General features: G+C 39.3%; 1 protein-coding gene across 2 annotated transcripts in view; it reads left to right on the top strand.

Moving 5' to 3' along the window:
- LOC121378889 (cGMP-dependent protein kinase 1-like) overlaps positions 1–19,794 on the top strand; it is a 197,613-nt gene that overhangs the window by 51,457 nt on the left and 126,362 nt on the right. The window lies entirely within an intron of this gene.

Genomic DNA, 19,794 nt, shown 5'->3' with positions numbered 1-19,794 from the left:
ATTTGTAATATAATTTCTTTCGCACAAATAAGTAATAAAATACTGAGCTGACTTTGTGCTAAATTGTTTTTAATTTTCTAAACCAGAACAAAAATAGGACCATTTGAATTATGCACTATGAGAGAATGGAATTATAAAACTTAAATTAACATGATGAAATTTGGTTTTGAGTACCGATCAATATAATAAAGGTATGCTATTATACTTGCAAGTTACCTTTCGCTACTTTTACATTTATTTGTGATAAATAACTACAACTTTATCGGCCCCATACATAATCGCTGCGTAATAAATTCTAAGATATATCAAAATTGTAATGTTCTGCCATTCTGATAATAATATTTAGTGAAAATTGACAGAAAACTGAAAAATCTATGTGACATATTTATCAAAACAGCAGCTAGATTGTTGTCCTCAAAGAATTATGGGTAGACATCGTGTCTAAGACCTGTACGCAATAATTCCTCAACCTATTGGTTACCCTCTATAGATTGTCCAATAAAATATAAAACAGTTCTATTAATAGATGAAATTGGTTGTGATATTATGGTAATAGGGTTGAAGGAATAATGACAAACTTGAATAAACAGCTTCATCAGGAAACTGCTGCTATACAACTTGCCGGATACAACAACTTTAGATCTCAACAACAAAATCGTGAGGTATCATTATCAAATTTTGTATCTCTGCACAAAACAAAGTGAAATTGATGTTTTGACAAGGTCGTGACTGATACCGCGAGGCACCATCACGTACTTTGTGCTCCGAACAGCCATGATTGGATATAATCGCGAAGATAATTTTAAAAATGAAATTAGAAAGAAGATAAACATTATGGTTCATTATGAAACTGTCGGTGACAGACACACCTTGTGACAGACACTTGTGGTTAGGGAGAATTCATTATTTCACATGGATAACCAGTAGAATTAGGATTCGATCAGATAGTTAAAGGTCGGTCATTGACTGGTGTCTGGGTCACTTGTGATGCTAATACATTCCGTTTCACGGTGTTAAGCGCGCCTCGCTAAACTGATGTCTGATGCAACACCCTGTGTTGACCTTAAATATACCTTCCATCAGTTCAACAAGCTTGACCTTTAAAGGATTTGTTGACGACACGTGTCTCGTCAGTGTCGGTGGCATAGTAAGTAAATTCATCGGACTTAAAACTGGTGATTACTTGGTTTGCAGTTAACAAAATGCGCCAAAATTCCTTCATGAAAACTGCGCCATATTTTCTTCTTGACTTTTTGATATTCAAAATTCAATAGCACCCAAATTGCCCCCGCCCGCTACCGAGGCTGACACCTGCATCCATGACAGGCGTGCGCTACAACAGCTTGTTCTGAATGTGGACGTAAAACCCTATGTTCTGACCTGATCTGGGTTCGCATCCCAGTACCGGCTCTCATCCAGAGTGAGTTTTAATGGATTAGTGGGGATGAGGATTAGACCACCAAACCAGCCCAGACAGCTGAGGTATGTGTGTCCAGGACAGCGTGTTTGAACCTCAGTTTAATATGAGCATGGAAATAAAGCTGGAAAAAATTAAATATAAAATTATTTGTGAGTGTACGCTAAGCATACGACCACATATTTCGTAGTTGTGGTCATACAAGTAGTGTTAGAAAGAATGAAATGGAAAACCTATTAGCGTGCCCCTATATTCTAAACCTGGGATCGATCCCCGTCGGTGGGCCCATTGGGCTATTTCTCGTTTCAAGCCAGTGCACCACGACTGGTATATCAAAGGCCGTGATATGTGTTATCCTGTCTGTGGGGTGGTGCATATAAAAGATCCCTTGCTACTAATAGAAACATGTAGTGGGTTTCCTCTCTTAGATTATAATGTCAAAAATTATTAAATGTTTGACATCAATAGCCAATGATAAATAAATCTGTGCTCTCTGATAGTGTTGTTAAACAAAACAAACTCTAATTTTTTAAACTACCGTTATATTCAAAAGTTTCATCCACTGCCCCCCCCCCCCCCCCCCCCCCCCCCCCCCACCCCCGGGCTTATGTAACATTTTAAACTATAGCTATTAGGTGTATAATAAAAAATATGTGGACATTTCGACACTTGCATTTTGGAACAAAGAGAGAAATACCATCTGGCGCCACAAAGCAGCATTTGAATTTATCTGCGTCTTCCAATCAATAAGATAGTACACACCAGGGTTTTTCATGCATCAGTAGTGTGGCACTAGTTAAGACGCTCCCCCCCCCCCCCCCCCCCCACACACACACACGAAAAAAATCAACAACAAAACTCCCCACAAAAACAACAACAATAAACAAACAAACAAACAAACAAACAAAACCGAGTTCTTCAAGGGCGATCGAACCCATAATCCATAATGGGATTACACCTCAAGCGAACATTCTGCCACCGAGGTGAAGCTCGCCTCCTCCACCGACAAATACTCGGTGTACTTCTGGCGAATCTTCTGACCTCTAACTGCATTCTATGTGACTAAAGAACACAGTTCTTGCTTATCGACCACTTTCGAGTGGAGAATTCTCTCGTTCGCTTCAAAACGACAGTACCACACACTGCTCAACAACTTATCAAACTTTCGTCAATATTAACTTATTCAATTTCCGGTTCCGGTTTTGGAACCATTATTAAGTCCGTCAATCTAACATATTCGATCTACAGGCACTCAGCTAGCTTTGAAGTAAGATATTTATTTTTTTGCCTTTCGCTTTTTTTTCTCTCTCTCCCTTTTCTTTCCTTGGCATTTTGGCGAGTTAAGGAGCAACATATGGTAATGGGCAACGATTGCCCAATCTCTCGATCAGCCATTCTGATAGGCAAATCGATTGAACAACAAGTCTGCTCTGAGGTCTTACCGAGATCATTCAGCACTGACGCATTTACATCCCCTCAAGTCGCCGTGATCCATTAATTCCTTTTTGCACCACAACCTTCCAGTAAAGTCCGCTTCAGAAATGCTTATGTAAAAATAAAGGTCCTGGGTTTCATCCACTAAAACATAATGCAATAAAACTTTAATGGCTTTATTTTGTTATTATACTAGTCGCTATGCGTATCAAGTCCGACGCGCTGTACGCAGTCACTCGATGAGATACACATCGCAGTAGGCACAAGGGGAGGTGGGGACGAACTCGTTACCTATCAACCGTAAACACTGCGCCATTTACACATCTATCTGTAACTGTATAGAATACGTAACTTGTTTGTTATCAAAGGGTTGAAGACATTCACTGTGGTTACAGCCACTGGTTGCAGTGTATATGGGGGTCCAACTGGTATATCAAAGGCCGTTGTATATGCTGTTCTGGCTGTAGGATGGTGCATATAAAAGATCCCTTGCTACTAATGGAAAAATGTAACGGGTTTATTCTCTAAGATTGTATGTCAACATTACCAAATGTTTGACATCCATTAGCCGATGATTAATAAATCAATGTGCTCAATGTGTCGTTAAACAACATTTTTGTACGCGGGGATCAGGATTAAAGTGAAAAGAATATTAGAAGAACATTTTGGGAGGATGTAATGGGAGGGAGGGGTGTTGGGAGGGAAGTGGGTGACATCAGACGACTCTCACCAAATGCTCCGGAATCTGGGCTAGGCGACGTGACCGCCCGCGAGCTAACTATGTTGCGGTAATCAAACGACAGCAACCATGCGTGTACAATCTGACGGTCAGCCCGTTGGTGCTACAAGATCCGTAAGGACGTCTTTTTAATGAAACAAAGATTTTTGCATTCACTGGAAAGCTCCCGGTCTCTTCTTCTCTCGCATTGACTCGGCAATAAACTAAATTGCCAAGACAATGTTCCAAGAGACGCAATCTTGCAACCCATCTCTGCCAATTGTAGAGTGCGAGGAAATGATTCAATTTTCAGGACTGTTATTGAATATCGCGAAGTGCCACCTTGTTCCGGGAATAATGCTCGATTGTTCCCTACAGACGTTCCATTCTGGTCTGGTAATGTTACGGCCACAAAAAAAACGTACTTGTCTGATAGAAATGGGATTTGTTGAGAGATGTGTTGAGTCTGAAAATAAGTTTACTTCTGTTGGTGCTAGGATTAAAGCTATATTCAGGCTAGCGGTATCTACTATAAATTATACAAAGCTAGCACTTTTTTCCCATCGAACGTGACATGGATTCCTGATCATTAAAGAGACGTAATCGTGACACTGGAAGACTGATTTTGATCTGCTTTTATGAAACAAAAATAACAATTATAATACATTAAAGGGACATTCCTGACTTTGCTGCACTTTTTAAGATGTTATCGACTAACAGAGACTTTTTAACGATTGTAATTACATATCAGATACATTTTTCTGCATAAAATATTAGTGGCTGTATATTAAACGTGTTTCTGATCGTTCTAATATTTGTACTAGGTTAAATTTTATCTTATTTCCTAAAATATAGTTTTTTCGTACGTACGAAATTATTCGAAGACAAAGCCCAGTTTGGGCTTCTTACAAATATTAAGACGATCAGAAACACATTGAATATACAGATACTGATATTCTAAACAAGAAAATATATTTAATATGCAAGTTTAATCGTAGAAATATTTTATTAGTCGCAAACATCTTACAATGCAGCAAACTCAGGAATGTCCCTTTAATATCATGTTGACAGTGATCCATAATTTTGTCTGAACATCTTTCCTGCTTCATGTTATATAAACTGCAGGTATCCAATAGGATTAAGTTAAAAAAGGAAAGTAGTGCGCAATTTCTTGAAGGAATTTCTTCAATAAATTGCGCACTACTTTCCTTTTTTAGTTAATCCTACGGGATATTCAAAATTCAATAACACTCAAATTGCCCCCACCCGCTATCGATTCCGGTCGGGCTGCTGGTGCTCCCGTGCACTTGCCAGTGCGGGCGGTCCCCTCTTCCACCCACCCCACATCTTTTCCTGTCCTGTCCTGGACGGCACCTGCGCCCAGGACAAGCGAGCGCTACAACATCTTGTCCTGAATGTGCACATAAACCTGACCTGACCTGACCTAACCTGACCTGACGTTTATAGCAACACCTCGCTCACAGTGCCAATATTCCAGTTAGCACATGCCAATTAGTATAACACCTCCACGAAAATAAATCATATATTGAGACCCAACCTTTAACAGCTATAACACAATAGGAGTGTGAACTTATTTTCAGATAGGTGTGATCTGTGCTAATAAATATTACATTCGGAGGTGTGCAGAAGGTTGTAGGTATATAAACGCCTAATTTAAGTATGGAACTTGGGACATACGCAATTTGCGGTTGTTGTTTTGTGGTATGTTGTTTTTGTTTTTACTTACTTGGGGTCGGGTAATGTTACAGGTAGGGTCGCACGACAGTTGACATATCAACTGGTCAAACAAAATATAGCCCAAAAATATATTTATACTTTAATTTGTTTAAAAAAAAAAAAAAAAAATTTTTATTGTCAAGAGTGTTGTTCAGCAGGGCGGGTGCACTCGAAAGATTTTTAATATTTAACGTTACATTGTAGGCCCTAAGGCGGGACGTAGCCAGTTGTAAAGCTCTCGCTTGATATGTGGTCGGTCTAGGATCAATCCTCGTTGGTAGGCTCAAAGGGCTATTTCTCACTCCAGCCAGTGCACCACAACTGGTGTCCTATCCTGTATGTGGGATGGGGCATATAAAATATCCTTTACTACCAATGGAAAAATTATTTCCTTTCTACGACTAGACGTCAAAATTACCAAATATTTGAGATTCAGTTGCCAATGATTAACGAAGCAATGTGCTCTAGTGGTGTCGTTAAACCAAGCTTTTAAAAAAAAAATCATTCACGGTCGACCTCCTGAACATACATAAGGTGTGTTACATGTGAACAGATTAAAGGTTCCATTTCAAAGTAATCTTAAATGCGACACATTTCGCTAGTTTACATTTATTTGTGCATAATAAATAACTGCATATAATATTTGCATAAATAACTCGGGATATTACGTTCAGCACGATAGACCTTTGTCTTATCACGTCGTAACAAATCTAATGAAATCGGCGAATCTATTATATTTGGCAAGTTGACTGTCGGCAGCTAGATAGTGCTGTGACGCATAGGCGTACGGGATCCCAGTATTGTGTGTGTGTGTGTGGGGGGGGGGGGGGGGTGAGGCAGGCTGGCTGGCTTTTGCCCGAAATAAACAAAAATGTCCGAATCTGGATAACAACATTTATTCATATTAGTTATACTACCAAACAGCTATGTAGAGTTGCAAACGAATCACTACGCAGTTTTACATGGATTATAACTAATTTTGAGGATAGAATGATGGAAATACATATTAAAAAGGTCTCAGTACATTTTTCCCGAATATCTTTATCATGTTTGCCCGAATTTGAGGTTTTGCTCTAGCATTGGCGGGGGGAGGGGGGGGGGGGGGTAATTGCAGTTGCGCTTATGGTATATAAGTTGCACAAAGACAGCAAACATGTAGGTAATATCCTCCTGACTTAACGTTACGAAATATTCAATTCAACTGAACGCGTACAGAATCAGTCGGACGTCCTCTAAAAATTCTCCAGTAAAAATATTGTTTAGTTTTTTTCTATTTGTAAATTAAATCATGTTCTTGTAATTATTCTTGGAGATATAATATTTTCCTTTCAAAGGAAAAGTTAACAATTAATTTTGGCGCTAAGCAGCCATTATGTAATTTTGACATTTTTACGTCATTTCGTCCGTTGACAGTTTGATCGTTTTTGTCTGAAACTCCTTCTGGAGTAAGGATAAGAGTGCTGTGTAGAGCGGGACTGGTTGTTTTTCTCAGTGTATAAGAATCTATGAAAGTAAAAGGCCCGGGGTTCTGAGCTGAAGATTGAATCACGTAGGTAAAGGTACAGTCCCAAAGTTACAAGTTCTTTAAAAAAAAATAAAAAAATAAAAAGTGGCAAATGAAATTATTTCGATATAATGATTTCTTGGCATTTAATTCAAGGTATAATCTAAACCTCTAAAACATTTTTGTCGTTATGTAATTTTAAAGACTGCCCCTTTAAATTCTGTGCATCGACCAGGATTGGTCGCGCGGTCTAACCCTGTCTAATCCTCCATAAGGATAAGTTTCGTAAACACAAATCGTTCAGGATGGGTTTTTTTATTATTCCTTAGGCGAATCCTTTACAAAATTTCTGTATTTCAACTCGACGTTGTAAACTAGTTTTAGCAAATAAATTAAGTTAAAGTTTGGACGTGAACTGAATTATAAATGACTTTTTTCCTCTCTTTTTTCTGTACAAGAGCAGGTCGACTTTATTTTATTTTCGCTTGGAGATCTGTCTATAGGGAAATTTTGTGGAGGGAACCGCGGTGAGCGTGCTTGAACCTTTCACGTTAAAAACTGCACCAATTAAGCTGCATTTATATTTCACCGCCGACTTTTGTCGGCGAGTAGTTAACTCGCCCAGTCCTCCTCTTTTTCAAACGTAGTCCCCATTTTTCATTATTCAGTATGATTTTAACACAGTACATATTAAATTTCAGTACGCGTTCGTTCAACGCGTTTTAGTTTACATTTAATGAAAACTTTAATTTCAGTTGCGCCATGAGGTCGGCGATCAAAGTATGAATTGACCTTTAGACGCCGAACTGTTTGTCAGTTGCCAGGCGAATACAGATGGGTGTCACTCAGTGGCGAGTTGGATCTAAAGCTTGGTTTCCATAAAATGTGTAGCGAGTCGCTAAACGACGCAGATCGACACAGACCAAAGAACCGTTTTAATGCACATATTACAGACTGGAATCGGCGCGTGCGGTCCGACTGTTGCATCTGATGAGTCTGCGGCCTGCGTTTCGGACATATACATCATCTACAATAATTTTATTGCTGCTGACCGCATGCGTTTTGCAGACGCACGAGCCGCATGCGTTTTGTAGACGCACGAACCCCATGTGTTTTGTAGACGCACGAACCGCACGCATTCAGTCTAGACTCTCCCACTGAAACTGATGTATTTCGATTTTATAAGCCGGCATCCACTCTATATGAGCCTTGACGGGAACACTGTCGAAGACGACGTGCGTCTGATTTATAACGGATTTGCCTGCCACGCTATGTTCCCATAAGAATGGGTTTAAGTCAGCGTCGGTCAGCGTTAGTCGCAGGATCGGCGACCTACTACAGATCTTATGGAAACAAAGATTTAGGGTTGGTTTACCCTCAGTAGGCCTATGTGGGTTATGTCTATGCTCCGCGACTAGTTTATAAAAGTCTGTGGTATGTGTTGTCGGGAAATGCACGTGAAACTATATAATTTGCTGTTAATCGGAAGGATAAGCCTATAAGTGTTTGACGCCCATTAAACTCAGGATAAAACAATGTACTGAAAGGTCGTTAAACAATTAGCCGTAAAGGAACATTTAGGCGCGGATCCAAGCAGTGGATGCTGGGGGGGGGGGGGGGGGACTTCCAGAGCGTCCAGAAAATATGTAATGTTACAGACGAATACATAATAGATACTCCGATAGTAGGGAAGTATAGTAGGTGGGGGATCCAGAAACTCCATTGGGGGGGGGGGGTAATGACATGAGGCGGAATGCCAATGGAACATTGGGGGAGGTTTGGAGGGAATCGTAAAAAAAAATGAAAATTAATACATGTATATAATAAAATTATAATTGTTGCAAAAGTTAGGAGGGGCGGACCCCTGCCCCCCCCCCCCTAGATCCGCCTCTGCACGTGCCTCTTAACAATGCCAGAAGTAACTACTGAACACTCGCCGAAGTGGTCAGACTAAGCCCACAACTAAAGTTGATGGGCAGTGACAGGTGTGTGGCACGGATAGCTACAAAAGACAAGCACCTGTCGCGGTTGGAGAGACAAGAACTGGGATGTGGAGGTAGACAGCGTAAGTGGAAAGATAGGATGAGTTGCTAGAAATGAGAATGAATTAAAAGGAGAGAAAGGAAAGGGGGCAGTGGGATAAAACAAAAATAATATTTTTTGGGGGTGGAGAGGTTAATATCTTGGTCAACTGGATGTTTTTCATGAAGACTGCACATTATATAATACATTCATAGTATTGTGGTACTTTGGTGTCCGTTTTTAAAGCTCCACATGTGCCCTAGAAAAACACAGCACCAGTCGTGGGTACTAACAAGTGCCTTATCGTACTTACAAATGACATATTTCTTATTCTTACATATTTTTGTGATAAATAACTACAAATTAATCGGTGGCGTGTTCAGGACGATGAATTCTCGCGAAAGTTTGATTGGTTTTCACTCCGCTTTTGTCTAATCACATTCATGTAACGTTAGATGCAAAAACCAGTCTAGCGACTGGCCGTGAGCGCTCGGGCTTCCGAACATGCCGCAGATGTTCCAATGTCCGCTGTCAGTTTGTATTCCATACGACAATTTCCTTAGACACACAATTATTGGGTAATAAATAAGACATTAACTTCGCTACAGTTTGGGATTCAGTTTACTATGTCTTATGTGGACATAACGTGATCCGAAATGGGGCTGAGTTTATTAATCTAAATACGATTTTAACCGTATGGGTAATATGTTATCATTACTAGCTACTGGGAAGGGTGCGTAGCATTACGCAGTAATACCGCATACCGGCCCCAAAAACTCACCCACCCCATCCCTACGCCCTATTGTTTTTGTTGTTGTTATTGGTGGTGGTTGTGGTGATAATGATGATGATGATGATGATGATGATGATGATGATGAAGAAGGAAGAAGGAAATGTTTTATTTAACGACGCACTCAACACCTTTTATTGACGGTTATATGGCGTCAGACATATGGTTAAGAACCACACATAGAGAGAGGAAACCCGCTGTCGCCACTTCATGGGCTACTCTTTTCGATTAGCAACAATGGATCTTTTATATGCACCACCCCACAGACAGGATATTGCATACCACGGCCTTTGTTACACCAGTTGTGGAACACTGACTGGAACGAGAAATAGCTCAATTGGGCCACCAACGGAGATCGATCCTAGACCGACCGCGCATCAAGCGAGCGCTTTACCACTGGGCTACGTCCCGCCCCCTGGTGATGATGATGTATTTTAGAAAACCATAATCTGAAATACAGCATATTGTAAATGAAAGTTTTCTGCTAGCATTTTCTGTATCTTTCATAACTGAACTACACCACGCCCCTCTTTCCCCAGATAATCAGTACAAGTCCCAAGTTCTTTATTGTGTACACATCCCAGTTCTCCATAATCCTTTCATAACACAACGGCCTCGGTGGCGTCGTGGTGAGGCCATCGGTCTACAGGCTGGTAGGTACTGTGTTCGGATCCAAGTCGAGGCATGTGATTTGTAATCTAGATACCGACTCCAAACCCTAAGTGAGTGCTCCGCAAGGTGCAGTGGGTAGGTGTAAACCACTTGCACCGACCAGTGATCCATAACTGGTTCAACAAAAGCCATGGTTTGTGCTGTCCTGCCTGTGGGAAGCGCAAATAAAAGATTCCTTGCTGCCTGTCGTAAAAGAGTAGCCTATGTGGCGACAGCGGGTTTCCTCTAAAAAAAACAGTGTCAGAATGACCATATGTTTGACATCCAATAGCCGATGATAAGATTAAAAATCAATGTGCTCTAGTGGCGTCGTTAAATAAAACAAACTTTACTTTTTTCCTTTCATAACAGGGAAAACACACCAACAAAACTTGTGTTATACATTTTAAATATACTTTCTTAGTAAGTCAATATCAGCTTATTGATATAAGCAAACATCGACCGAGCCAAGATCGACCCTTGTCCACCCTAAACATGTTTGTGCATGTACTTGCATTATAAACCGAGTAAACGTCGGCATAATTATCTGTTGACCATCGCGCATGTAAATGTTTACGTCTGTGGTATTGATCTTCGTGGCTCATGCTTTAATACGTTTATACATATTCGTTGACTTATAGGCTATACTAATAATAACCCATGGCACGTATATAGGAGTTGTCGGTGGCCACTTTTCATTAGTTTCTCTCCTATATTAGCCACACCAGTGAGGTCTCGTTGTCTCCTCTCTAACGTTAACACCGAATCGTGCATGTAGCAGTCCCTAGACACATACTCATGGTCTCAGGAGGAAAGGAAAGGCATACTTAATAACACCTCTGCACATTTTAAGCCACGGTTATTTTGTGTCTAACGTGGGTTTTTTGACACTTTGCCTGCGTTCAACTACAGCGAGCAATGCTAACTTGTTAAATAGTTCCTGGTGTGATCATTCCCTTTAACACTATTAACACCAGCATGTGCGGAATAGAAGAAGAAGGTTTAACGCGAAATGCAAAAAAACAACAACCAAAAAACCAAAACAAATCCAAACAAAAAACAAAAACAAAAAAAATAAAACCATCCAATAATAATTTTAAAAAAAACCCAGACTATTTAAATCTCATATTAGTACCTCTTATAACGTACAAGTGTATTTTTTCGATTTCTTTTCCCTACTGCCTCCGCATTCCCAAAACCAAGACCTTCGACAGATTTTGCAGAAGGATAACGTTTTGCACCTCGGAATGTGTTGCCGAAAAAAAATCAAATAAAATGTGGTTTAATCCATGAACGTTAATCATAACATAAATATCAATTCTTGTTTTAATGAGCTATACTATTTGGTATCAGCTCACGCTCACGTGTACACACACACACACACACACACACACACACACACACGCACAAGAACACACAATAACCACCACCTTGTTACATAAAAATGGGGATGTTTGCTTGTAGTGGGTGAGAAATGAATTTATGGCACTCTTCGAAGAATTCTCCATAACAATGCGTCTTGAAAATTAGTTTAACTGCCAAGTTTTCTGACCATACCAATAGTCATCTAGAATCTAGACTCCCAAAGCATTTGTCAGGCCCTCCTCCCTAAAGATTGTCCAACAATTGAATCACTCATCTATCATCGTTCTTTTGTAAGACACATGCGCTTCATTCAAAACCTATAATTTACTACAGTGACCGATTTAAAAAAAAATCCAATTCTTGTTGTATAGTACTTAAGTGGAACCCGTTGTGCTGTTAATGTGTTTGAATTGTCGAAGTCGTGATCTAGGCTTATAGACGAGAGTCTTGGACAAGGCAATATTCTGCAAAGACCGTCATCTCAGTAATAATGGTGAATGCTTCGAGGGACGGATTGTGGGGTCGATACTGTATGATCGAGACTATGTTTGGTGGATGGCTGGCGGTCAGAAACCGCGGACCCTCTTATCGTGTTTAAAACCACACTAATGAGACAGACTCTCCCATTCATCCAGGGCATTCGTCGGCTTTTTGCACCACAAATACAGCTGTTTGTGTGTCAAGTGCAAGTAAACACCGTGTTTATAATGCTAGAACCAAATTTCATTTCTTGCTTTTTAGAACTTTGCTGTTTGCTGTCAAAATTTTCTCCTTCTCTCATGTTTATTTAAAGAAATGGGCGCACTTTCTTGGAGTGGATGAAAAATTAATTTAGCAGACTCTTGATCGAATTCTGCAATCATGAATTTTGGATAATGGTTGTCATGAAGTTAGTCGACCATATCGATAAGCATGGACGGAAAGCGCGGGGGGGGGGGGGGTTAGGAGGCTGAGGGAGTACTATTCTAACAGACTTTCCAGACATCATACAGGTCATTCGCGATATAATACCCTAGTAGTCCTGTGCACGTTGCATTGTATGCTATCACTTACAAAACAGCAAAAAGCGGCGCTACTCTGGTTTATTGATGGATAACTTCAGGATTTGGGTGTCAGCCTGTATTGATGTTTGTGCTTCTCAGTTACCAAAAAGACTTCTTAAAAACAGCAGTCACATGATCGTCTGGACATTGCGCAATTGCTCAATGGTTTTGTTCTCACGTCGTAAACATTGATTTGAAATGCAGACACAAAAAGGACTCTATGGGTAGGTGTAAGACCACTACACCCTCTTCTCTTTAACTAACAACTATCCCACTGCCCTGGACAGACAGCCCAGATAGCTGAGCTGTGTGTGTGTGTGTGTGTGTGTGTGTGTGTGTGTGTGTGTGTGTGTGTGTGTGTGCCCAGGACAGCGTGCTTGAACCGTAATTGGATATAAACACGAAAATAATTTGAAATGAAAATGACATGGCTAGTGTATTCTGAAGACAACGTTTTGAAGTTGGGTATAAGCACGAAAACAAAAGAAAATTTAAAACAAATTAAAACTTGGCATCATTCTCAAATTCTGTCATCATCTTAAATATTTAAAACTGCTGTCTTGTCACTATGTTGCAGCTTTAAGATTAGCTACGTTGCTTGACGGTGAAGAATGTCGAGCTTGAATATCTGAATTAGCGCTGTGGACGTTATGCCCCCAGAGGACTGAAAATCTACAAAGCGTTGGCAACCTTTGAAGCCCTTGGAGTTTAAATATGAACGTGTTGTGAAGGGGCGTCTAGACGCTATCATGGCCATCAATACAATACAACAGACCTACAGCGAATAACAGTCATGTAGATATACATGTAAGAAATAACCGTGGCCTCTTCTTGAACAACCAATGGGCCTTAACAAATAAACAGCGATGTAGATATGACAGATATAATTATTGCTTCTCTGAACAACAATTAAGCTTTCACAGAATCAATACAATTCTCGCCGTTTTCAAATTAAAAAAAAAATCATCAAAGAGCTTTCCTTTATTTTACAGACAGACAGACAAACAGAGGAAACCCTACACCCATACGATGTGTCCAATAAAAGATTAAAGTTTATTCTGGTCAAAAAGTGTTATGATGTGAAGCAGTTATCACGTTATGGGTGCAGTTACTAGACTAATAAATGTACACGTAATTTCCACTATGTCACATGAATAGAGCTGTACCTTTTGGGGTGGGCGCAGTGGACAATCCCCGAAATAAAAAATACCTTTTTAGTTTAAAAGTGCCCCTTTTGTCTACCAGGAGAACACCCTATAGTTATATCTTGTTTCTTTTTTGTCCACCCCATCCCCATCAACCTCAACCCCTACCACAGGAACAATTAGTTTCGGCCATGGTGTTTGCGATTAACAGTGTATTTTATTTATTAAACGAACTGAATGTGTTTTATTTATTTGTTATATTTTTTTCAATGTCAATTATTTTCATATAGTCTCATAACTTCATATGTAGAGTCTTAATGAGATTGTTGATTTTATTTTATGGGTTGTATAACTTATATGTGAGAGTAATAATTACAAACAATTGTGTCTGATACACAGTACATAGTTTGGATAGAGCGGCTCTAAAACGTTAACTGTTTTTGGAACATATCTATATGAATATTAGATGGAAATTATTAATGCAAAGTTTGGAAAACTGTTTCAAATATTAAATATTTTATCGATAAAAATCTCATTTCAGAATGTGTCTCTTTTATTAACGTTTTCATCTCCATTTACTAATTGCAATTGCAAATACACAATTCCGTCATAACTATGTTATGTAGAAATTATGAATTTAAAAACTATGTTTGCACTTTACAAAGATAACATCTTTCAAGAACAAAGCCATGAATCTTGTATGTCATACTGCAAAAAAAGCTTGCTTGTTTATTTTCACTAAGTTAGGAATAACAAAACAAAAATGAGTTCTAAATTCTTCCTGTGGACTAGCTGGATAAACACAATGACAGGTTATTTAATTAATGATATAGGTGTCCGCTTTGTACTGTGCAGGTCGAATTGGGAATTTCCCCTTGATACTTAGTCTCGTGGAGTTCTCTATTCTTACCTTCACAGGATAACGCAGAAAACCTCCATCATTAAATGAAACAATGGCGTTATTCTCAATGTGTTTATATTGATGGCACTCTTTATAGACATAGCAGAATAAAAACTGAAAAGGGTTTGTGGACGACAGAGCAACTTCAATGAAAGATATTTTAAATAGTAAATATTTCTTCAATACAAAAACGCGTTACGTTTAATGTGTACTTTGTTAGTTACTTCTTACGCACAGTATTGGAATGGTCTACCTGACTATTTTGATGAATACACCTGATTCATTACCTGATTGGACCATCATAATTAGTGTTCTCATTATGGGACTATATGGTTAGGTTTCTGCTAATGAGTGGAATTATAGCGACGGTTTGATTAAGCAAGAACAGATTCCATCTTTCACCGAGGATGTACGTACTGAACAAGTTTTTGTTTTTCAAATTGTATAGTTTTTCATCACTTTGATACCACAACCACCACTAACTACCCCATTCCACATACACACCCCATAAAACAAAAACCCCTAAAAACGATCCGCAAAACAATCCGCAAAACAACAACAAACAAACAAACAAAACAAGACAAAGACAAACAAAAACAAAACCAAAACCCAATAAGCAAACAAAGAAACCCTACACATCTTGTATTAAAAAGGTAAAATAGTGGACTACACAATTTGTGCAAAGAGTGGACATAACAAGTTCTGGCTTTCATCAATAAACGTTTCAATAACAACTCATTCGTTTTATTGTTTAACACTGGATTGGCTCATGAGTAAAACTACTCACGTCAAGCGTTCGCATAATATTAATAAAAAGAGAATATTTTATTAAATATGAGTAAATTTACTTTTACACGACCTCGGGACTTGGTGGACTAATTTTACTTATGTTCGCATGATATATATACTCACGTAAGTATATATGTACGTGAGTCATCCAAGGGGTTATATTAGATCAGCACCTTTACAAAGATTTCTTAAGAGTTTCCGCCAATTTGTCTGTAAGTTATGCATGCACAAGATTGGCAGCCTATAGAAACAAATGTTACCAAGATTTTCCAGGAATTTATTAAGTAGACATAGGATTATATTTGCGGTATCACTTAGAAGTATACTTAGCAGTTTCCTGCCACTTGTAATAAGTTATACGAGAAACCCGTCTCATATAACGTACTAGTTTTAAGAATTTCAAAAACAAAAGTTAATGTTTAAGACTTAAAAATATATATAGTTAAAAAGTTTTGTTTTGTTTAACAACACCACTAGAATACATTGATTTATTAATCATTGGCTGTTGGAAAAAAGAAGTTTGTTTTGTTTAACGACACCACTAGAGCACATTGATTTATTAATCATTGGCTATTGGAAAAAAGAAATTTGTTTTGTTTAACGACACCACTAGAGCACATTAATTTATTAACCCTCGGCTATTGGATGTCAAACATTTAGTAATTTGGCATTATAGTCTTAGAGAGGAACCCCATATATGTTTCCATTAGTAGCAAGGAATCATTTATATGTACCATCCCACAGACAGGACAGCACATACCACGGCCTTTGATACACCATTTGTTGTGCACACCACTACACCATCAAAAAAGAGTTAACGACACAAGTAGAGCACATTGATTTATTAATCATCGGCTATTGGATGTCAAACATGTTGACAGTCTTAGAGAGGAAACCCGCTACATTTCCCCGTCAGTAGCAAGGGGTCTTTTATATGCGCCATCCCACAGACAGGATAGCACATACCACGGCCTTTGGTATACCAGTCGTGGTGCACAGGCTGGAACGAGATATAGCCCAATGGGCTCACCGATGGAGATCGATTCCAAACCGATCGCGCATTATGTGAGCGCTTAACCACTGGGCTACGTCCCGTCCCTGGTTGTCTAAGATTCTGATGTAATGTCACATTAAAATGTTTTAGGTAGTATATCAAAAGTAAGATCAAAAGCAAGATCAAAAGCAAGTTCAAAGTGTATTAATTATGCATATCTTGCCGTCCTAACAGCACCTACTAAATAGTTTTCGTTTTAAGCAGTTTAAATAAAGTAGTTAAATTTGAATTGTTGTTAAAAAATTTCTCCGTTATTCCACAATTCCTTAAAAGTGAGACCCAACACATACTCACATACTGCTTGGGTGGTATCATCGGACAATCCTGGCTACGCCAACCCCCCCCCCCCCCGAAAAAGACCCCCCACACACACACACACCACTCCTGCAATTTGTTTCGGCTTTGAACCGATTCCAGATAAAGTAATAATTGTCGTGTTCTTGTGATTGTTAGTGTAGTTGATTATGACATTTTTGCTTTTGAATTTAAACGAGAGAAAACACACGTTGCGGGAATATCCTCCTCGGTGCACTGGCGCATGTCTGTTTGAGATAAATCACTAGACTTGTATCCTTTTACCCGCGGAGGGATCGGATTTAGTGCAGTGCTGTCACTACAACATGCGAGTTATTATAGCAGAACAATTTAAGATGCAGTAAACATCCATATTTCGCAAGCACGTTGGAGTTTATGCAGATTAGACATAACAGCATTTCTGGACAAGGAAAAGGAAAGGGATGTTCGTTTAACGACTCCCCAGCGCATTGTTTAATCAACCTACTGGTCTGGAGTGGCAGAATAGCAACTCGCTGCCGTCACATACATTTAGGTTACTCTTACATCGGGGCGGGACTTGGCTCAGTCGGTAAAGTGTTTAGCTGACGTGAGATCGGTCCTAAGTCGCAGATTCAATTACCATCTAAGGACTTGCGTTACTGCCCCGTCCCAACCGGTGCCCCTCCACTGGGGCACAAATGCAGTGGGAATGGGAATGGGAACTCTATTTACATGCCCCTATCCACAAGGGTTCAGGCACGCCCACCCCGGATTTAGCCTCTGACTTCGCCAGTGACCAACTCCGGGGCGGGGGGAATGCAGTGGTATTATTTCAACTTGTTTTCGTGCTTATATCCAATTAAGGTTCAAGCATGCTGTCCTGGACACACACATCAGCTCTCTGGGCTGTCTGTCCGGGACAGAGGGTTAATTAGTTGTTAGTGGTTAGAGAGATTAGATCAAGACACCCAATAGCCGATGTGTATTTTTGTGCTGGGGTGTCGTTCATTCATCATCATTATTAGATCAGTGTGGGTTCTTTTCATGTGCATTTTCCACAAACACAGCATAGCATACCAAGACGTTGTATCTATTACCAGACGTGAAGCAGAAGTTTGAATAAAAATAATTCAATACTACAACCCATCGCACAACGTATTCTGGATGCTATATTATGCAATCCAAAATAGCTGCCCTATTTGTGAATAATATATATTTATTGCAATTTGTATTTTATTATTTTTATTATTTTAATGTCAGTTTAACATCAAAGACCTAGCTTCTGTCATTTTTAGGACACTGAGATATGACCCAAGAGAAATTCAAGATGGCTTCTAAACCTAAATTTAAAACCTGACAACAACATGTTTTTTGTTAAGTGTTGTATTTAGGTTTTAAAGGTGCTATATTAAATACCATATTTCACTATTTTTACATGTATTTAAAATAAATAACCATAAATTAACCGACACCACGCATAAAGCCGAAATACCGAAAGTACAATGTCCTAACTACAGACAAGACTCGCATACAGCACGTAGCGATGTTCCAAAGATCGATTATAATCGAAAATTGATCGGTTTGGCTTTACCGATTTGATTATCGATTATAAAAATCCATAATCGAATGTGTGGGAAATTGTTAACTGTGATTGTACCCCCAATTTAGATACTATAATTGATTTAAATATGTTGGGGTTAGTGTTTATTTTCATGTCTACATGAATAAAAAGATATATTAAATATTATTAAAGGTAAAATGTACCATTTATGAGGTCCAGATCCCAGTGAACACGGCAATAGGTACATGATCCTTATTATTAAAATCCTTTTATGTTCATATAATTCTAAGCGATTGTGTAATCGAAAGTTGATCGATCGGTGCAAACCGATTATAACCGATGAACAATGATGGAATTTCAACCGATTCCCAACACTAACAGAACGATTATATAAATTTTGTAATCATTTCGTAAATAATTTCAGTTTGGTTTAACATAAGAAGAAAAAGGAGTCGCGTTCAGTACAACTAGTTTTCTGTTTTATCACAATATTTGTGAAAGCGGCGTGTTATCGATCGTCCACTGAGTATTTTTCAATATTTGTGTCAAACAAGTAAAAGTTTTAGCTGGTGTTCGCAACAATTCCTATGTACCGAACGCAACTAAGGGCAAATAAATGTCACAGATCAGGAACCAGTCAATATCTAATGGTTAAAAGTGTGTTTTGTTTGACGATACCACTAGAGCATATTGATTAATTAATCATCGGCTATTGAATGTCAGACATTTGGTAATTCTGACACATAGTCAGAGGAAACCTGCTATATTTTTCCAAATGCAGCAAGGGATCTTTTATATGCACCGTCCCACAGACAGGATAGCACATACCACGGCCTTTGATATACCAGTTGTGTTGCACTGGTTGGAACGAGAGAAACAAAACTATAATTTCAATGGAGGTGGTTCGATGCTGCGACGCAAGCACGTCAAGCGAACACTCAACCGACTGAGCTAAATCCAACCCCTGGCTATAGGATGTCAAACATTTGGTCATTCTGACACGTACCGGCCTCGGTGGCGTCGTGGCAGGCCATCGGTCTACAGGCTGGTAGGTACTGGGTTCGGATCCCAGTCGAGGCATGGGATTTTTAATCCAGATACCGACTCCAAACCCTGAGTGAGTGCTCCTCAAGACTCAATGGGTAGGTGTAAACCACTTGCACCGACCAGTGATCCATAACTGGTTCAACAAAGGCCATGATTTGTGCTATCCTGCCTGTGGGAAGCGCAAATAAAAGATCCCTTGCTGTTAATCGGAAGAGTAGCCCATGTAGTGGCGACAGCGGGTTTCCTCTTAAAATCTGTGTGGTCCTTAACCATATGTCTGACGTCATATAACCGTAAATAAAATGTGTTGAGTGCGTCGTTAAATAAAATACTTCTTTCT

This window comes from Gigantopelta aegis, chromosome 8 (genome assembly GCF_016097555.1).
Source record: "Gigantopelta aegis isolate Gae_Host chromosome 8, Gae_host_genome, whole genome shotgun sequence".
Classification (NCBI taxonomy): Eukaryota; Metazoa; Mollusca; class Gastropoda; order Neomphalida; family Peltospiridae; genus Gigantopelta; species Gigantopelta aegis.
This window is presented reverse-complemented; position numbering and strand designations above follow the sequence as displayed.